This window comes from Callospermophilus lateralis, chromosome 1 (assembly GCF_048772815.1).
Source record: "Callospermophilus lateralis isolate mCalLat2 chromosome 1, mCalLat2.hap1, whole genome shotgun sequence".
NCBI lineage: Eukaryota > Metazoa > Chordata > Mammalia > Rodentia > Sciuridae > Callospermophilus > Callospermophilus lateralis.
In genome coordinates, this window is record NC_135305.1 from 173032549 (window position 1) to 173052877 (window position 20329).

A 20329-nucleotide genomic window follows, 5' to 3' on the forward strand; every position below is an offset into this window, starting at 1 on the left:
CTTTGGAGAAAAAAAGGTTTGGTATACTTAGTGAATTATGTACCCTCCTGGAGCCACTGCAGACTGTTAATGCTCAGTGGAACCCAGCGGTTGTAACTGATGAAACATCAGCATGGAGGCTATAAAATAAAAAAGAAGTAATTGGGGACATGTTGGGAGCTGGCAAATGGAAAACACTAGCAGATGTAGCACTGCAAAGAGAAAAGAAACTCTAAAAAATTGCATTTACTACAAGAGGAACTGCACAGATGGAAGATAGAAGTTAATATTTCATTCTGAAAGAAAAGTGGATTAGAAATTATATTTCCATTTCTAGTACTTAAACGAAGTAATACTTGAACTCTCACAATTAGCCATATTAAAAACTACTCTATAAACCATATATACTTCAAAAGGACATTTGTCAGTGAGGTTTCCATTGCCTCAACACACAGTATAAGCCCTACTGGACCCAACACGTACCCATTTGCAAAAGTTGGTTATATAGGCTTCTTTCCCAATTCCATGGTCAGTGTTACCACGTTGGGAGGTTGAATGCCAGCCATGGTGAGAATGTTTACACCATAGAGTTCATCAAACACTACAATAAGAACACCCTCAACACCCCCAGCCAGTTGGCAAATATTTGTTACCTTGCTACTAGATCATTACCTACCCTTCCTTAGAATGGAGAATGATAAGGATTGAGCCATGGGGTGGGTCATTTAAAAGAAAGCATCTCTGTCTGGTGAGTGTGATGGGAAGTGCTAGATCATACAGCTTCAGCCTCTTCTTAATGCTGAACTCATTCTGATACAGAGGCAGTGTCACACCAGTAGGTTTTTAGATATAAAATTCTGATTCTAAAACACATCTTGCTCCAGTACTGTCCTCCACTCAGACTTGCTGTCTGTGTGCTGTATTATCTGTTGTGTAAGAGAAAACACAACTTCTGTTTTTTTTTTTTTTGGTGGTATGATACCCATTTTTATCTACTACCTTCCTAAATTTTGCTTTCTGATCACATAGTTCTCAATGCTATGAATTGTCAACCTGAAAAATGGAACTGTTAGCTCAAGAAGAAACCAGACCCTATTGATAATATGTTATTCACATACTTTTTCTTTCCTGGTCTCAAGAATATTCATATTCTGCCATTAAGTAAGCATAACATAGTGGAGAACAATAAGAAGCAGATTAAAAAAAAAACTTACTCCATGCCTACCTTCTATTCCTACTTCTACAAAGGTATTTTGGTCATCCTCTTAATAATTTTCCTGTTAACATCAGACCATTTAATAAAACTAGTGAAAAAGTCCTACTTTTGAAGACCAAACTCAAAGCATTTCTGTAAATGAGAAGGATCTCAACATTTTAGGTAGGGACAGCTTATTGAGAATGTCAAAAGAGAACATATAGTTCAACCTCTGATTCTTAATCTGTTGTTACATGAATATTTCTCTGTAGCCTTTTGGAGTCAAGACACAGTATTCAAATATAATGTTTACTCTGTTAGAGGACTTGACCTATGGGTTGTATTTCTGTAGTGACCATTTAATATCAAAAGCTTTCTGGAATCTACATGCCTCAGACACATCTGAACACAATAGCTAAAGCTTATTGAATGTTTGCTTTACCAGTGACACCGAACTATGTGTTTTAGGGACTAGCCCATGATAATCTCATATAATATTTAAAATACTTTGAGTTTGATATTATTGTTATTAACTGTATTCCTAGGTGGCAAACCAAGACTTTGTGTATAAAATAGCATGCCATGGGTAACTGGTAACAGCTAAGAACTGAACCCAGGTCATGATACTCCTTATGAATTAGGGGTTGTATTAATGAGGGTTCTCCAGAGAAATAGACCAATTGAAAGGTATTGATTATAAGGAATTGGTTCAAATAATTATGGAGGCTGAGAAGTCCTACAATATGTCATGTGCACATTGGTGACCCAGGTGAGCCAATAGTATAGTTTCAATCTGAGTCTGAAGGATTGAGAACCAGGTGAACCAATGGCGTGGTTCCAGTCTGAGCATGGGGACCTGGAAACTGGAAGGCTGATTAATGTAAGCTTCAGTCCAGGAGCACAAGACCTTCTGCTCTAGCATAGAAAGAAAACTCCCTTCTTCTGCCTTTGTGTTCTCTTGGGCACTTAGTGGATGATGATGTCCAGTCCTATGGTGAATATGGTCTTCCTTTCTTAGCCTTCTGATTCAAATACTAATTTCCTCCAGATACACCCTCATGGGCACACCCAGAAATGCTGTTTTACCAGCTATCTGTACATCCCTTAGCTCAATCAAGTGGACACATAAAATTAACAATCACTGTATCTGTAAGGAGCTAAGCTATCATGGATGACCTGCCTGGCCATCCATGGACACTGCTCAAGTGAGAAAGAGTTTGCTGTAAAAGAAGCCTGTTGTAATCAGTAAAGGAAGAATTCAGTGTAGTTATCAGGTGATCAATTATAAAAACAGGTAGAGGGCTGGGGACATAATACTCAGTAGTAGAATGCTTGACCCCCAGTACCTCAAAAAACAAAAAACAAAGCCAGGTGTAGATTTTCAGTTGCCTCAAAGGGAACTATATCACTCTTCCCTGCAACACTGTAGTGAAAGAGTCTAATGGTCTTTCCTGGTCACCATTCACCTCTATTGTGCTGTTTCACACAGAGTGAGACTTGATTATCTCCAATAACATTGGTAGAATTAGGGCCAAAGTTATTATAAATATCAGGGATAAATGCTTGTAAATGGGCATCATAAGTGATGATAATGATGATAACAAAAATTATTATTGATAAATAACATTACAGAGAACTTAGCATGTGTAAGATACAGATCCATGTACTTTGCATTTAATTCTCACAACACTACAGTAGGTACAATAAACCCTATTTTACAAAAGAGGAAACTGGCACACAGACAATCTCCTGTGTTAGTATCTTTCCCAGAGTTACAAGATAGAAAGTGAGGGAGTTGAGGGCTGAGCCCTGGTAATGTGGAGCTGGAACTTCTATCTATAACCCTACAGGTGTGCTACAGATTCCAGGTGCCATGGAAAATGATGTCTTTAAAATGGAGACCATGATCAGTTTGTGTACAAGAAACTTTTCTCTCTTGGCCTGGATTCTGGACAGAGGGTGGTGTGTACATAGTCTCAGTTTAAATTCTAGACCCCAGAGCCAGGATTGTCTTTCCTTAGTTGTAGCTCTAAGTGAACATGGGTCTTTCTTGTTGTGCTCACATCTCAAACTGCAGGTGGTGTCCGATGAGACCAACTTCCCTTGGAATCTTGAGGAAATAGAAATAACCAGGGGAAAATGAACAGTAATTACCTGGCATTAAGTTGAGACCTTTTGTGTGAAAGGCATGTGAAGATAGGCCTTTCAGCGACTTAATGAACCTTATCACGGGCCTTCAGCTTTTCTGAATAAATTTGGAGGTAATAAAATGTTGGACCTAGCTTTCAAACCGAATTATACTGCAACATTATTTTGAAAGACCTTTGGAACAAGTAACTGAAAGATTTTCCCCCCTCCTCCCTGAAGATAGAATCAGTTTCTCCTTATTAATCAAAACCCAGAGTAATTTCAGAAGACAGCCAGTAAATAAAAGTACTTAATGAAATGAAATAGAATCTGATTTGTAAAAATGAACTCACAGGAACTCTGTATCTCATTTGCCATTCATAGCCTTGTTCATTCATTCAGCAGATGTTTTATAGCCTCTCCTTACTGTGGGCCAGACACTGAGCTAGGCACTACAGAGAACACGACAAAGGGGACACAGACAATTAGCAAGGGTGTGTGTATGGGGGAGAGATAGAAAGAGAGAGAGCGAGAATGAGAGAACATAATTAGAGTGTTTGAAAAGTGCTGGGAAGGAAATTATAGGAACCTGTATTTAGGAGTAGTGATCTATACTCTACCTAGGATGGGGCTACAGGCTCAGGGGTGATGACATTGAATTGAGGTTGACCCAAAACCACTTACAAGATACAGTAACCATCAGTAAATGTATTTGTTTGTAGAGGAATGAATGTTTCTTTTAGTGATGACACATTAAGTTTTTTTGTATAATTCTGTTCCTGTTTGCATTCTCATGCCCTTATAGCCTCTCTGTGGTATCCAGGGCCATCCAAGGACTTCTTATTACAAATACATAGATTCTCTTTTCAGGCTATATTTACTCTTCCAAATCAATTTTTGCCATTGTATCTCATGGCTCATTTGCTTCAAAAGTAAGGTGATTTTAGTTAACATAGGGATAATTCTAGGACAAGAATATGCCACATTTTCCATTCCATAGTACATTTGATTGAGTAAAGAGAATTTAAACAGAAGGGGTCTGACCCTCAAGCAAGGTGACCTCTCTTGGGTGAATTAAATCATGTCTCGGGGCTTGGGATGTGGCTCATACGGTGGCGCGTTCGCCTGGCATGCGTGCGGCCTGGGTTCGATCCTCAGCACCACATACAAAGATGTTGTGTCCGCCGAAAACTAAAAAATAAATAATAAAATTCTCTCTCTCTCTCTCTCTCTCTCTCTCTCTCTCTTTAAAAAAAAATCATGTCTCATGTTGCTTAAAAGATGTTATGACTGTAGAGAAATGTTGACAGGGACAGAAATCATTATGGAGTTTCCCATTTCCTATTCAGATTCATTTTTCAAAATAATACAGAAGAATTCTTTACCATCTAGGTTTTACAAATGAAATTATTGGAAAGTTTCTTTGAAGTTGGCTTATTTTATTTTTTGTAAACTATTTAGTAAATCTAATTTAAATGCAATTTTGTTTAATGACTAGTGTTAATATTATGATTCGTCACTCATTTACTTAATTAGCAACACTTGACGTTATATACCCAAAATGTCCAATTTGCACCCCGGTATTTTTTCAGTTAAATAAAATTATGTTTGGAGAAGATAAAGCTTTTTTTTTTTCTTTCTATTTTTGAAATGTGCCTTTTAGTTTTTGTTGTTAATTGCCACTAAATGTAAACCATCAATGAGAGCGATAGGTTGAGTGTGCTACTAATGGTTAGCAGAGAAGACAGTAATAGTCTAGTTTTGACTAGGACTATCTAAGTTCAAATCATGACACCTGCATGTGCTTTCATACTTTGAGAAAGCATTTTGTGTCTCTTTGTCTGTTTCCTCCTTGTGAAGTTGATTATCCACCTCATGGTACCTGTGTACCTACTATGTGCGATAGTAACCTCATCTTATGTGAGAGAATGAATTTAAAAAGCACTTAGTGTTGCTTTTAGTATTAATATGATTATTAATATGTGTTATAGGATTTGGAGGAATCAAGAGTGACTTCTACAGGTCATGAGTCTAGTCCCCTGTTCTAAGGAAAAACTTTCCTTGTCCATCTCTGATTAATTTCATGGTTCTCAACTTAGATAATGAGTTCAATCCTCCATTGAAGCTGTAGACAAGGGCATCCCCAAAGTCACAGACTAATGGATGCACATTTGTGACATAAGATTTTTGCCTCAAAATCTGAGGGAACTAAATGTGTGTATAATGTACATATATGTAATATAGTACACATATGAATACATACATGTAATATATACATATATGAAAGAACATAATTATATTTTGCAGTATCATGCAAACTTTGCATGAAATTTTAGAGCACTAGACTAGATTTCAAAAACCATTTACATCTGTAGAGGGAAGCTTAAAATTGCACCCCTATGACTCTTAAGATAATCTCCTTTGTTATTTTGGGACTTCACTGAAAATGTTTGAGAAACACTGGAAAAAATCTATGGGCCATTTATCTATTATAATCTTCCTGTCTGGAAATTCCATAATTTTTCTCAGTCACTCCTTTAAATCTTAAAGCATTTTTGGTTACTAGGAATGGCGAGAGTTAATGATATTATGCAACCACTTTTGTGTAGCTGATAAAATTCTAAAGTGCCTGTATTTCAGTTTGATATTTAGATTGATTTGGCTGTTTGGAAAGTGGTTTTGGTCCTGAAGGAAATTTCCTGGTTCTTGAATTGTAGATTCAGCTATTTCTTCTTCTCTTTCTCCTTCTCCTTCTCCTTCTCCTTCTTCTCTAATTAACAATGCATTGATGCCCTTCCCAGCCCTATGCTTTCCCACAAGCCATAAGTACCAGCCAGATCTGTTCTCTAATGTATTTGTATGTGTTTATAAGTAGTTATCACTTCATTATCTCCTCTCAGTTGTGTCAAGGCATTTTTAAGAATGATCCTAGTAATTGGTATCTCCATCCATTTGCAAAGGCCACAAACCCAAGAGTCATTTTGAATACCACTCTCATCATTCCCTGCCCCATTCTACCAGCAGGTTATTTTATCCACTGACTATCTCTAGAATCCATTCATTTCTGTCATCATCCCTTTTTGTCTAGTTCCCATGATCTTTATCATCTTTGTTCTACCAAATAACCAGTATCTGCCTATTTTTCCAGCCTCATCATCATAGCCCTTACTCTGTGCTCCTGCTTCTTGCCAGATGTTCAGTTCCATTCTAGTGCCAGGCTTCCTACATACAGTGCACCCCCTTCATCTGGTGAATTTCTACCCATCCTACAAGCTTCAGCTTTCTCTTTTTCCAGTCTAAGAGTACAAAACCTTGTTTTATACTTATTTCCCATTGTATTATAGATTTATCATATAGCTCCATCTCTTCCATTAGGCTGTGGATTCTGTGAACGCAAGCATTTTTTTTTTTTCAGCACCAAGAACAACAGCTAGGTAGTTATTTTGGACTGAACGAATAGGTGATTTGCTACAGTAAAGACAAAACAAGTTTGCATGTGGATGGAAAGGGAAAAGTCCTATTTTAATATTCCTCATGAGTCTACTGGATTGAATTTCTATTCTTAAAGAGAAGGAGCATCTTTTGACCATGATGTGAAACGCAAAATTGTTTAGACCAAGTGATATTGAGCCTTAAAATGGGAGGTATGCTAAAGAATATAAACTTTGTCTTAGAAGTTATAGGGAGTCCCTGGCCTCATGATTTCAAACCTGGACTTCCTTGGCAGGGTGGACACAATCAGTGTGTATTTTCATGGTTTAATGAGAACAGAAAGACCACTGGGCCCTTGAGAGGTGGGATACCTGAATGGAACCTACTTGCTACAATTTTGCATTAAATAAGACAGACATATATGCTCCGATTTCCAGGTTCTAAGGCAAGATTTAGTCCACACACAGTTGACTAAGTAATGAGGAGGAAAAGATGAAAATAGGCACCAATTATTATTTTTCCCTCTAATTTCTATTCTATGTCAAGCATTTTTGTGAAGTAGATGGTATTATCATCTCTACTGTATGAGTGAGGAAAGATATTGAGGTTATATCATCTGACCAATGACTGACAGAGTAAGTGGTCAAGCTGGGATTCGGGTATGATCAAGTCCACATCTTGAGCTTCTAGATGCCAATAATCACAGTAGGATAGATACTATAGAAATAAACACAGTTGGACAAATATTAATAAGAATAAATGCTATTAATATATCCTTTTATGTGCTAGGAACAGTTCAGGGCTACATATTTGTTTTCTCCTTTTATTCCTACAAGTTATTCAAGACAACACTTGTTGCTAGATTCCTTGTTGGACTGAGAATTTTGTATGTTCCACTAGCCAGTATCCCTTGAGTCCTAAATATTCAGTTATAATAAAATAAACTTGAAACAATATAAAGAATGGAAAGGGACCCTGAGAAAACATTGGGAATGATTTCATAGTATCCTTAAAACCTTTCTAATATGCTTTTTGTACCCACGGGGATTATTCTGTAATAGCCTTTACCTGAATAGTCATAGAGAAACTTCTTTTGCTTTTAAATATCTGTACTGGGAGTGTGATGATAGTAATAGTTGCTCTTATTTGCTTCTTTTTTGATGTTTTTTAATGCAAGACTGACCATCTGTGAGGGAGACCATGTGCTGCAGGTTAGGAGCACAGGCCCTGGAATTTGAATTCAGAAGTGAATTTTACTACTTACCAGCTATGTCAACTGAGTAGTGTTAAGTCTTAACTTCTACATTAATCTCAAATGTTTATGGAATATCTACTGTATATCAGGGGTTATGTTAGAAGTTGGGGTTGTAATGGGAAACTAAAATAGACATGAACCTGGTTCTAGTGAAGTCTTGGTTCACACCAAGACAGAGGTGCCCAGTTTGCAATTAACTTTAATGACAGAAAATACTTGGTGCTGTGAGATCACAAACTGGTAAATGAGCCAGGCTTAGGCTATATAACTGTCAGTTAATGGGGGTCAAGCATTCAGTATGATGCTTAGTACATACTAAGTCCTCAGTAAATGGTGGCTGTTTTTCCTATATGCTTAATTTTCCTAAAGAGAGTACTATAGACACAAATATATTTAGGGAAATGACTAATATGGTTGACTTTTTTCAGCATTTGGATTTTATATTTTATATTATATCTTTTGATCCTCTTTATTTATTTATCCTCAAAAGAAATAGGGCAGGATGGTTACCTGGAAGAATTATTTAAAGATAGACCATTAATGGAGAGAACTAAATGTAGTTATCTTGTTTTTTAGATAGTGCCAAGATAAAGTCAAACAGAAACAACTAGAAGCCAAGGCCTTTGGGGGGATTTTAGTTTGGTAAATTTTGATTCATAGTCTCATTAACTTCTCATCAGCTTCTTGACCATTATTCTGGGCAGGTAGCTCTGTGTGAGGATCTTCATTTCTTGGCAGCAAAGATAGGGCTGTCCTAATGATGATTGGTCTCTGTGTCTCTGTAACTGCTGGTCCCCAAATGTAAAGCACTGTGCATATCTAAACAAATTCTCATTGCTTTCAGCCTGTGTGCAATTTAGCAGCAAGAGATTTCATATCTCACAGCATTCAATAGTTCTACTTAATTAGGAACTGCTTGTGAATCAGGCAAGCTCATGGTCATAATGACTGGAGTGAACATGTTTGCCCTGAAAAGGAGAGAAATAAAAAGAATTTTATTTAGTCATTGAGTACCTGAGAAAGGGACATAGCATTTTAAGGAAGGGAGGCAATTCTCATTTCTAACTGACACTGCCCTACAGAATATGACAGCACAGTTGAGACACCAAAAAGGGCCAATGTAGGAATATCTCAAAACTGGGCCTGCCTACCTTTGCAGGCTATTCTTGTCTCATGGTCTTCCCTTTTTCCCAGGCACAGATTTTCACTTTAGGGGGAAAAAAAGATTAAGGCAGTGCCGATAGAGTGCTAAAACAGCTCTTCCTTGAACAAAAATAAAAACACCAAATTACTCAGCACACATTTGGTGTTAAGTTTACATGAATGCATTGCTTATTATATACTAGCTAAGGGCATGGACTTTGAAGTCACTCAAATCTTGACTCTGTCACCTACTAACTGTGATCTTGGAGAAAGTTACTTAACTTCTTTAAGTCTCTGTTTCTTGCTCTGTAAAAAGGGAAATATAGCTATAGCTACCTCAAAGGCTGTTTGAAAATTAAATGAGCTTGTGTCTCCAAAACACCATACCCAGAGCCTTGCAAATAACTAAGTGCTAAGTGACTGCTGGCTGGTGTGGGAGTTTTGTTGACTCAGGTTCTGATTTCTGCTGGCTAGAACTTAAGTTGGGACATTCTAGTTGACTCAAAAGGCAAAATTTTATATATTTGTCTCCCTAGGACACAGTAAGGTTTCAATAAATAGTTCCGGTTTTACTGCTGTTAAATTAATAAGACAACCAATGCTGCACCGGGCAAATGTGAAGTCCATCTATGATAAAAATTATTAGCACTTGTATTACTGTAGAATTTAAAAAGCTCATTCAATGTACATTGCTTTAGAAAGTCCTTATAACGTACATTGTTGTATTTAATCCATAATAATCCTGGCAGTTGAGGATGTAGGGAAGTTTGTTTTGTGTTTCTATGTATATATTCTTTCCTTTTTTCAACAAATGCACATAAGTGCCTGCAAAGTGTCACACATTCTGTTCAACTTGGTAAGCCATATCGATGAGCTCCCTGTCTGCACTGTCTTGTCTTGGGTGATCCTCTAGATGTATGCCTTAAGATTCTAAAAGGTGATTTAGGCAATGTAGGTAATTCCAGTAATAAATGAAAAAAAAATTGAGATTCATATGGCTGTTAAGTGACTGAGACAGATCTTAAACTCCAAATTCCAAGCCCTTTCCACTGGTTCCTGTTGCCTGACTCATTGAATGCATAATTTGGAACAAATGCTAGAGATAGCCTATTGCAGCCATTCATTTTGAAGATTAAAGGTGCTGAGGCTTAAAATGAATGAATGATATGCTTAAAATAACCTCTGCTTTAGGGATAGCTGTCAGTTTCAATGAGGAAAACTTTTGACAGTATCCTAAAACTTTGGATGTATATAGCTTATTGTATAGTAACATAATAGTTCTATTTTATTAAACCTTGTGTTATCAAAAATTGAGTATAAAAATGTTTGTTTTAAGGGACTTAGTGAAGGAGCAAGTAGAGAGTTTCAGACTGGCAAATCAAAGTTGTTTTTTTTTTTCCTAGCAAGAATTTAAGAAATAAGAATACTATTTTATACCTCTAAAACCTAAATGCCACTGAGCAAATTCAGCATGTGATAACATCTAGCTTTCCTCCAAGAGTAAAGGACTTTCACTTTCCATCACCCCAGCACTATCATTATGTGTTTAGACCTTGATCACCCACTGTTACAGGAGACCGAGCTTAACCCACTCAAGCAGAGCAGTTGTATTTTGTAGATGTGAGTTTTCTTCCTGCTGTGGCGTGATGCCAGTCTTGGTGGTGATTGAGTTTTTTATCAAAGCCGTTGGAATGCCTGTCCTGGGACAGACTCTAATCTGGGCACAAAAATAAACAGAATAGGCCATGCCCTTATTTGGAGGGAGTTTGTATTTGTAAGGGAAAAAGTAACTTTCCTTCTACCTGAAAATTCAGTAATTTGAATTTATATGATAAAGTGAATTAACACAGATGGACAGGAGAAAAAGCAAATCTGTAACATGCCTACAAATGGGAGCATTGTAAAATATAATACTGGAAAAAAAGTCCAAGTGTTTTAAGTTTATAGTGTCCTAAACTACAGAAAGGAATGGGAGGGGACATGGCCAGAGGTTTTGTGTGGAGGGGTGAGAGAAGGAAATCCATGGTGAACCCAGATTGTCTTGTATAGGTAACCTCTCAGGAATCAGTCCTCAGGAGAACAGATGATCTGTTGTGCCAGAGGCTCCCTGGGGTGAGCAGGCAGCAACCTTCAGTCTCCCTTCATCTTCTCTGGTTGATGGGGTTCCAGGGAGGGAGTTCTTGAAAACTGCATTCAACTGTTGAATGCTTTTTCTGGTTTTAGTCAGATAAAGGAAATTCAGATAAAGCCCCTCCCTGTGCTTATGAGGAGAAAAAGGGGTTAGGGGCTGGAGGGCAGAAGGGCAGGGAGACCTTGGTTCTTCTTTAGTTCAAAGTGCCCCACATGTCAAAGCGCCATACTTCAGGGGACTATTTTCTGAGCCTCAACAGATTCTTTTGGGAGACAAATAGTAGTTAAAGGTAGAAAGGGAGGGAGGAAGGCAGGCAAGCCAGGAGGCAGAGAAGCAGGGAAGAAAGGAGGGAGGAGGAACATTAGGTCAGGTAGTAATGAGTGCCATGAGGAATTATCAAGGTAGGGCGTGGTAGAGAGGTGTGGAGGTAGGGGCTGATTTGTGTGCTATTTTAGCTGGAGTAATCAGTCAAAGATGTGACTGAAATGAGGAAGCAACCATATAACTCCTTGGAGAAGAGGCCTCCCAAGCAGAGACAGCAGCAAGTATAACGGTTTTGAGGGAGAAAAACCCCAGGCCTGTTGGAGGTGAGCATGGAGGCCTGGGGACTGGAGAGGAGAGTGCAAAGGGAACAAGGGACAAGAGGCCTGAGACAAAGTTACATGCATGGGTATGAAGGACCTTGTAAGACTTTTCTCTGGGTGAGGTGGAACAATACTGGAGGTCTTTGGCCAGAGAAAGGATGTGATTTGACTTAGGTTTGGGGAAGCTCCTGAGTGAGGGTAGACAGCCCAGGAGCACAGGTAGAGGCTGAGACTGCTTGGAGCTATTGCAGGTCCTCCAGCCAATACCTAGGGGTAGCTTGACCTGAAAGGTAATGGTGGAGTTGGCAAGAAATGATTGGATTCTGTTAGACTTTTGAAGGTGAGACTGAAAGAATTTGCTGATGAACTCTGGGTGTTTGGCCTAAACCACAGGAAGAATAGAACTGCCATTTGTCAACACTATAATTTATAGGCTATGTGTCTGTGTGAGATTAAGATAACTAAAGGAGGTTATTCCTTCAACTCAGAGGGTGTGTACAAATGGCTTATGACATGTGTTGAGATATGAATGTGGGTGAGATTTTAAAGTCTGTCCTCCCTTCTTGTGTATTCTATGCCTCCTCCACACACCTATGGTGTTTCTTCTTAGCTGTTTTCCACATCTTATAAAATATGCACTTGTGAGTGAAGCACTTACTAGTTAAGTATAATTTCAAGTCAGCATGATCTTTCCTAGTTGTAGTTACACTTAAAATTTACTTTGAACTCTAAGATGATAATAGATTGCATTTCTTACTGAATGCTTGTCTACAGAACTTTGCTGAGAAGTTTTAGGAAGCTGGTTTTGGGCTTCCTGGGAAAAAGGAAAAGTTGATAATATCTGCTACCATAATGCTAAGGAGTGGCATACCATATTGTCTAGTTTGATGGGCTACCAATGGCTGCCACAGGGGAAAACCATTGTTCTATTCTTTTACTCTTGGAGGGATTTAGGTTTCAGCAAGTAGATGGGAGAATTATTTTTCCTTTCCACTTTTTGGAGCCTCACTTTCTTCTGAGATCACATCAGGAAGACCACAGGCCCAAAGACTGAAATATCTAAAGATCTTAACAAGTTGCATGACACTAAACTCAGGTGTTTTAGGAGATAAATTGCTTACCTTAATGAACAATGCCTTTGCCTGGTCATAGTCCATTTTTCTCTAGCATTCATTACTGCCAAACATACTGTAATTAACATTCACTTATTGTGTATGCTGTTTCTCTCCAACTAAATATAAGCTATAGGGCAAGGAATTTGCTCTGATATGGAGAGCTGTTTCCCAAGTGCCAGAACAGTGACTCAAATGAAATATATGTTGAATAAGTATTGAATGAATAAATGATGATGATGATGATGACGGTGATGATGACGACGATGATGATAATATTGTATCTAGACCCAGCACGGCCGCCGTAGCGAGGGCGGCAACCTGGTAGCCTCGGTCCTCGCTGGCTCCCTGAGAGCCGCTGCGGGTCGGACTCCTGCGGCCCCTGAACATGTTGGCATCCTCAGCCTGTAGGAATAGTGCCAAGAGTGCCTGTGTTGACTGCGGTGTCCCCTGGGCGGCTCAGTCACGTGCAGACGCCAGTCGTTTGCTCTGCTCCTACCTAGGCTTGTGGGAAACCTGACGGGAGGGCATCTTACAGTCCCTCGGGGCGGCCCCTTTGCTTCCCGACACCCCGAAGCCTCGGGTCAGAACCGTGACGGACCGCAGTACTCGGAAAGGCCAGAGAAAGACCGTGAAAGCTGTCGTCTACCGGTTTCTTCGACTTAATTCTGGCCTTTGGCTGAGGAGAAAGGCTGGTTATTAAAAAAAAAAAAAAAAAAAAAAAAAAAAAAAAAAAATATATATATATATATATATATATATATATATATATATATATATATATATATATATATATATATATGAAAAGACAGGTGCAAGAAAAGGACGCTTGAGGGAATTCATGTTCTGCAATAAAACCCAGAGTAAACTCTTAGTTAGGATGACGACATCTTTCTAGAAGAGGCGGAACTGGTACTCCGATGACCCCTCTCAGAAATACCACAATCGCACCAACCTCAGAGTGTAGAGCAGGGTCTCTGGCGCCCGTCACTGCATGTCCTCTTTGTCCTCGTGATGCCCTTGCAAATGAGTGAGATAGGACTTGAAGTGAATTGTACTGACTGATGTAACACACAACACCAACATTAAACTTAAGGAAGTCCTACAGCTGAGTGTGAAAAAAAAACCCATAAAAATATTGCATCCTTTAATTAAGGCAAATGATTATTTAGGCAGCAGTAATTTTTTTAGGAGAAATATCCTGATGTAGTAAAAATCACCATAGTTATATGGTTTAATGAACATCATTAATAATTAAGAGAATAGGAAGATAGACATTTCTCAAAAGAAGACACACAGATGACCAACAAATATATGAAAAAAATTCTCAACATCATTAATCATCAAGGAAATGAAAACTGAAACCACAATGAAATATCATACCACACCTGTTAAATAGACTATTTCCAAAAGACAGATGAGTGTTAGTGAGGTGTGGAGAAAAGACAAGTCTTGTGAACTGTTGATGGGGATGTAAACTTGTATTACCATTATGGAAAGTAATATGGAGGTTCCTTAAAAATTAAAAATAGATTTACCATATACCCAGCAATCCTATCACTGCAATATAGACAAAGCAAGTGAAATTACTATGTCACAGAGATGTCTACATTTCCATGTTCATTGTAACATTATTCAAAGTAGCCAAGATATGGAATCAACCTGAGTGTCAGTATTGACAGAGGAACAGACAAAGAAAATGTGACATATATACACACAGAGAGAATATTATTTACTCTCAAACCTTAAGGAATCCTGATATTTAAGTCAATACAGATGAACCTTAAGGACAGTATGTTAAGTGAAATAAGCCAGGCATAGAAAAACATACTGCATGATCTCACTAATAATTGGACTCTTAAAAAGTTGAACACATAGAAGCAGAGTATCAGGGTTTTAGGATGGGTATGAGGGCAGCATCTATGGAGGTATTAGTTCAAGGATACAAAATTTTAAGTGGGAAGAATAAATTAAATCTATTGTACAATCTAATGACTTTAGTTACTAATGATGTATTATTCTGAAAGCTGCTATAGAAATAGATTTTAAGTGTCTTACCACACAAAGTAAAGCATGTGGGGCTATGCCTATGCTCAATGTAGTCGTTCAACAGTGTACACATATTTCAAGACATGTTGTACATGATCAATATATACAACTATAATTTAAAAATAATTTTTTTTTGGTTCTGGGGATTGAATTCAGGGGACACTTAACCGATGAGCCATCTCCTCAGCCCTATTTTGTAATTTATTTAGAGACAGGGTCTCACTGATTTGTTTAGCACCTTGCCATTGCTGAGGCTGGCTTTGGACTTGCGATCCTCCTGCCTCAGCCTCCCGAGCTGCTGGTATTATAGGCATGTGCCACTGCAGCTGGCTTAAAATAAAATTTTTGAAAGAAAGGAAAAGTAAAATTTATGGGAGAGGGACAGGGAGTAGAATGGTATTTGCCAAGGGCTGAGAATGGGTTAGGAAATGGAGAACGGATGTTGAAAGGGGCAAAGTTTTACATAGGAGGAATAAATTCTGGCAATCTTTTGTTTAGCATGGTAACTACGGCTAATATTAATATGTTATATACTTGGAAGTTGTTAAAACAATAGGCCTGAAATGTTCTCACTACACACATGAAAATAACTGTGTGAGGGGATGAATATATGATTGTGGTAATCATTTCACAATGTATACATTTATCAAAACAAAATAATAAGAGCAACAACAATAATCATAATACCTCTTCTTGGGCACTTATGTGTGCCTGATCTTAGGCTTTGTGCTGAATGCCTGACGTTCATTATCTCATTTGTGAAGTATAGATATTCAGGTTCAGGGTCATTTGCTCAAGAATACAATGCTAATAAACAAGGGTTTCACAGATTAAAAAACAAAACAAAACACACTAAAATGTCTCCACATAGGAACCTTGGCCTTTTATCTGCTAAACCAGGTCATTGTTTTGTAGAGCCACTCATAACCATTGGAAAGAGCAGAAAGAACAAACTTATGGGAAAGTGGGAAGATTGCCTGCCTTTTTGCTGTTGATAAAAAAACCCATTTTTTTTGTTTTTTGTTTGTTCTGCTATTCTCCAGTAAAGAAGACCAGACCTTTCCTGCATAGATAACCTTTTCCAAATATGTTGACAAAGTGATTGCAAAGGATCTTCTAAGTAATTAGAAGAGTTATTATCTGATCCTTCACACTAAATCCATGCTTTGGAGGAAAAAATAGCTGGCCAGGCATGGTGGTGCACACCTCTAATCCCAGCAGCTTGGGAGGCTGAGTCAGGAAGATCTTGAGTTCAAAGCTAGCCTCAGCAATTTAGTGAGTCCCTAAGCAATTTAGTGAAACCCTGTCTTTTAAAAAAACATTAAAAAGGACTGGGGATGTGGCTCAGTGGTTAAGTGCCCCTGGATTCAATCCCTGATACAAAAAAAGAAGAAAAAAACTGGTCGGAGTGGCAAGAACTAGGGCTAATAGGGAGCTGATCCCAGACTATGGGGCACTGGACTAAGTCTACAGACCACTTTTATTATTATCTCAATAAAAATATTTTAATGTATTTTTAAACTTGCTCACTTTTATTTACTTTAATTCACTTATTAAAACAGAATTGTGCCTGTAATACCAGTGGCTCAGGAGGATGAAGCAGGAGGATCATGAATTCAAAGCCAGCCTCAGCAACTCAGTGAGGCCCTAAGCAACTCAGTGAGACCCTGTCTCTAACTAAAATACAAAATAGGATTGGGGATGTGGTTGAGTGCCCCTGAGTTCAATCCCCATTACCCTCCCCTGCCAAAAAAGAACAGAATTTGTGAACCCCCCCTGTGAATGCAAGACCAACATAATTTTCTATAAATAGAAAGTAATAATATATATAGTGAAAATAAAAAAGTTACTTCATGTTTTAATGAATAAAAACAAATAATAGAGTATAAATCTAATTGATTTTATAGAAATACATGCTGGAAAATAGGTTTCCCGTGAGCAGAGTAGAATTTTTTATAATTAGTTACCAGTAAAGGGATATTTAGCTCCTTAACACTTGGTTTAAAGAAAAAGATGAAATGATGACTTTTTTTTCCAGTTTTAATATTAATTAGTTCCAAGAATTTCAACATTTATGCAGATATATTTAGCTATACAAATATGTGGTACATATGGAATAATATATATATAAATATAAATATATGATACCTATAGGAAAAATACAGTAATTTTTAAAAGCTGGATTGTAATTTAGCTACTTAACAGTGGTCCCTGATTGTTCAATCATGGGGACCTGGGTAAGACACAATAAGCTAAGTCACCTTTCTATTTGGCGTGGATCAGAATGTTTTTTGGGGCCTTCTCTGCAGGGAAAGGAAGTTTAAGAAATTTGTGTAATCAAAACTGCTTCTCTTTTCTGCCAGTTCACTGTTCTCAAGCCCCTCAGTTCAGGCGTGAGCTCTACCATTATAGAAAACCATGGCACCCCATAAAGTCTAAGCCCCATTAGACCCTAGCATGGGCATCTATTTGCACCTCACTATGTATAAAAAAAAGTCTGCTGCGTCAACACTTGAGAGAGTAAAGTGGCTTAGAGCACAGACTTCCTTTATAGGTGACCCAGACAGATGTCCATTCATATTGCTTTAAGGCATTTTCCATACTGCCAGTGGGAAACACTGTCTTGAATTCATTTTGTATCTATCTGCTCTCTTTGTGGCCCTAGCTCGACATTGCTCTAAGCAACTATAATAAAGCAAGTTGGTTCAATCATGCCCAACTGTGTCCCAGGACTCCTATCATTGTGCTACTAGAAAGTTCATATGCTCAAAATTGGTCCTTCTGAGCACGACCTTGGCAGTCTTCCTATGTGAAGGTACAATTTAGAAATAATCTTTGTTTGTTAGATTGTGGCAGGATCTTTGTGCTTCTGTCACCCAATCAATTAGACGTTTGCAAGGTGGAGGCAGTATTATTATCACAGGCAGATGGTGAAATGTTACTCCATCCTTCTGTGCCCGCTTTAACTTCTTTGCACAACATCATTTCAAGGGTTTCTTTACAAATTGCAGTTTATTTGAAAAAGATTTAAAGCCCTAAGGGTTTGGTGAGAAGTTCTTGGTTATGAGTGCATCTACTTTGTCTGTCAGCAGCAAAAAGGGCACTCTGATTAATACTGACTTTGCCCTGCAAGCCAGGCAGAGAACAGATGAGGTCCTTGTCACCTCAGTGCTGTTCTACGCTAAGAGGGACTTGGAGAGTCATTCTCATGCAGCCTTTGGAAGAAGCATGAGTGGGTACCTAGGCAAGGCTAGGGGTGGGATGGCTTTCTTGTGGTTGACTCCCCTGAGGGAGGTGGAGAATTCCATTACTCAGAACTCCAGAGGGCTGCCTCCAAAGAGAGGAAGGTATCTAGGTTAGGCTGTACTTCTCAGAAGTTACATCCTGAAGAGAAGGGACAGGTGGCATGAGCACGGTGAGTGTGATGACAAGGAGGAAGCAGGATGGCACTGAGGGCATCTGAGGTGGAGATGGGGTCAACTGAGAGGTGGGAAGAGATAATGAGATTTTGTTTTTGTTTTGAAGGTTGGAGGAATGGGCAGATGAAGAAGGATTTTAGACTGTTTTGCTGTGTAATGCACTAGCAAATCCCTACAGGGTCATTCTGTGTGGGTTTATTTTCAGGCAGATGCAAGCTTCAAGGCAGTCCTGCATTATTTGGGTTACCTGTATGTAAAAGCAAATCTTGTTTGCTTAAGTACCAGGGGGAATGAAGGATTTAAAAAAAAAAAAAAGTCCTTGTGGAGCATGTGTCCTATGTGTATGTGAGACAGATTTAGAATTGTTGCACTGTAATGAACAATCAAGCACTTTATTGTGTTTTTGGAACCCCCAGAGGGATTCCCTGGGGGCTTGTCAGAGGAATTTGAATGCTTTCTAGTATGAAAAGGTTTTGTGGACAGATTCATACACTACTTTTGTCTGCTTTCTGACGTAGTTTAGGTATTATAAATGACATGCCTCAGATTAGGTGAATCCTCTGACTGAGCTAGTAGGTAGAATTTTTGGTTAATTCCTGCAGTTTTTCTGATAGTGTGTCATAGGTAGTTGAACATATACTATTAGAAGGCCAAAGCCACTGCCACCATCTGGACGTAAGAGTCTGTGCAATAGCCATTATCATTGAAGATGATTTAAAAAAAATTTTTTTAATATATAAATTGTCAGTGGACCTTTATTTTATTTATATGTGGTGTGAAGAATCGAACCCAGGGCCTCACACATGCAAGGCAAGTGCTGTACCACTGAGCCACAACCCCAGCCCCATGAAGATGATTTTTAGTGAGTGTGTATTTTGTGTTGGTCACTGTGCTAATATACTTTACAGGCATTGCTTCATTTTGTTGCTCTAAGATCCCTCTTAGACAGATACTGTATGCATATGTTTCACTTTGCAGGTGAGACTCAAAGAGGTGCTACCACTTGTTTATCCAAGGTTGCAGCAGAAACAGAACTCAGACTCCTAGACTCCCTCTTAGAATGATCTCTTCAGAAGTTTTACTGTATCCTGGTTATTGCTTTGTTTAAAAATGTATGTAGTAATACGGTGATCCTTAGTCATTTTGGACCATCTTTAGAGAAAAATACAAATATATACAAACATCCATGCACACCCCTATGCATGCATGCAAATGTGCATACTCATGCAGAATGTGCCTAGATGATTTTTTTTTTTTTTTTTTTTTTTTTAATTTTAGAGGTTTTGAGAATCTCAGATTGAAAAACTCTGCCCTTCAGGGAAAACTTATTTGAGCTTGGAATCTGGTATTTGATAGCTTCCTTATAAGAGGGCCCTGATTCTTGCTGAGGTTAATTAACCCTTCCAAGTACAATTATTGCTAATGTTAAAGAGCCAAACTTCAAACCTAGCTGTTGGTCTAACATGTAACAAGAATAGTAGCCATATACTTATTAGATGTACCTAATAATAAGGGTAGATAGTGGATATACATTGGAGAAGTAAGTTCTCCTGGTTGTAGATAGTGAGCATCCATAATGATTTGGTTAAGGATGAATGCCAGGCCTGCAAACACTTTTTAGGTAGATGGAATTATATCACATATAAATGAGACTCTTGAGGCTCAGAGCTCTTTCTCAAGAGTTCACATGTGGCAGAAGCCTGTGACTCTTATCCCCAGATCTCCTGCTGTGATCACCTCTCCTTTTCTGGCTCTGAATGTATCTCCTCTTCCAGATCTGTTACAGGTTCTGCACTGTAACACATTACTTCTCCTGTCCCTCTCACTCAGCCTCAACTTTGGTAAAACTGATGTTTTGACTGGGGTTTCTGTTGCTGGGGCTTCTTCTCTATATTGTGGGATG

General features: G+C 38.4%; 1 protein-coding gene and 1 pseudogene across 3 annotated transcripts in view; both read left to right on the plus strand.

Annotated features, from left to right (window-relative positions):
- The window catches only part of Fhit (fragile histidine triad diadenosine triphosphatase), a 1398971-nt gene that overhangs the window by 126523 nt on the left and 1252119 nt on the right, over positions 1 to 20329 (plus strand). The window lies entirely within an intron of this gene.
- Positions 2001 to 13925, plus strand: LOC143399524 (large ribosomal subunit protein bL35m pseudogene; annotated as a pseudogene).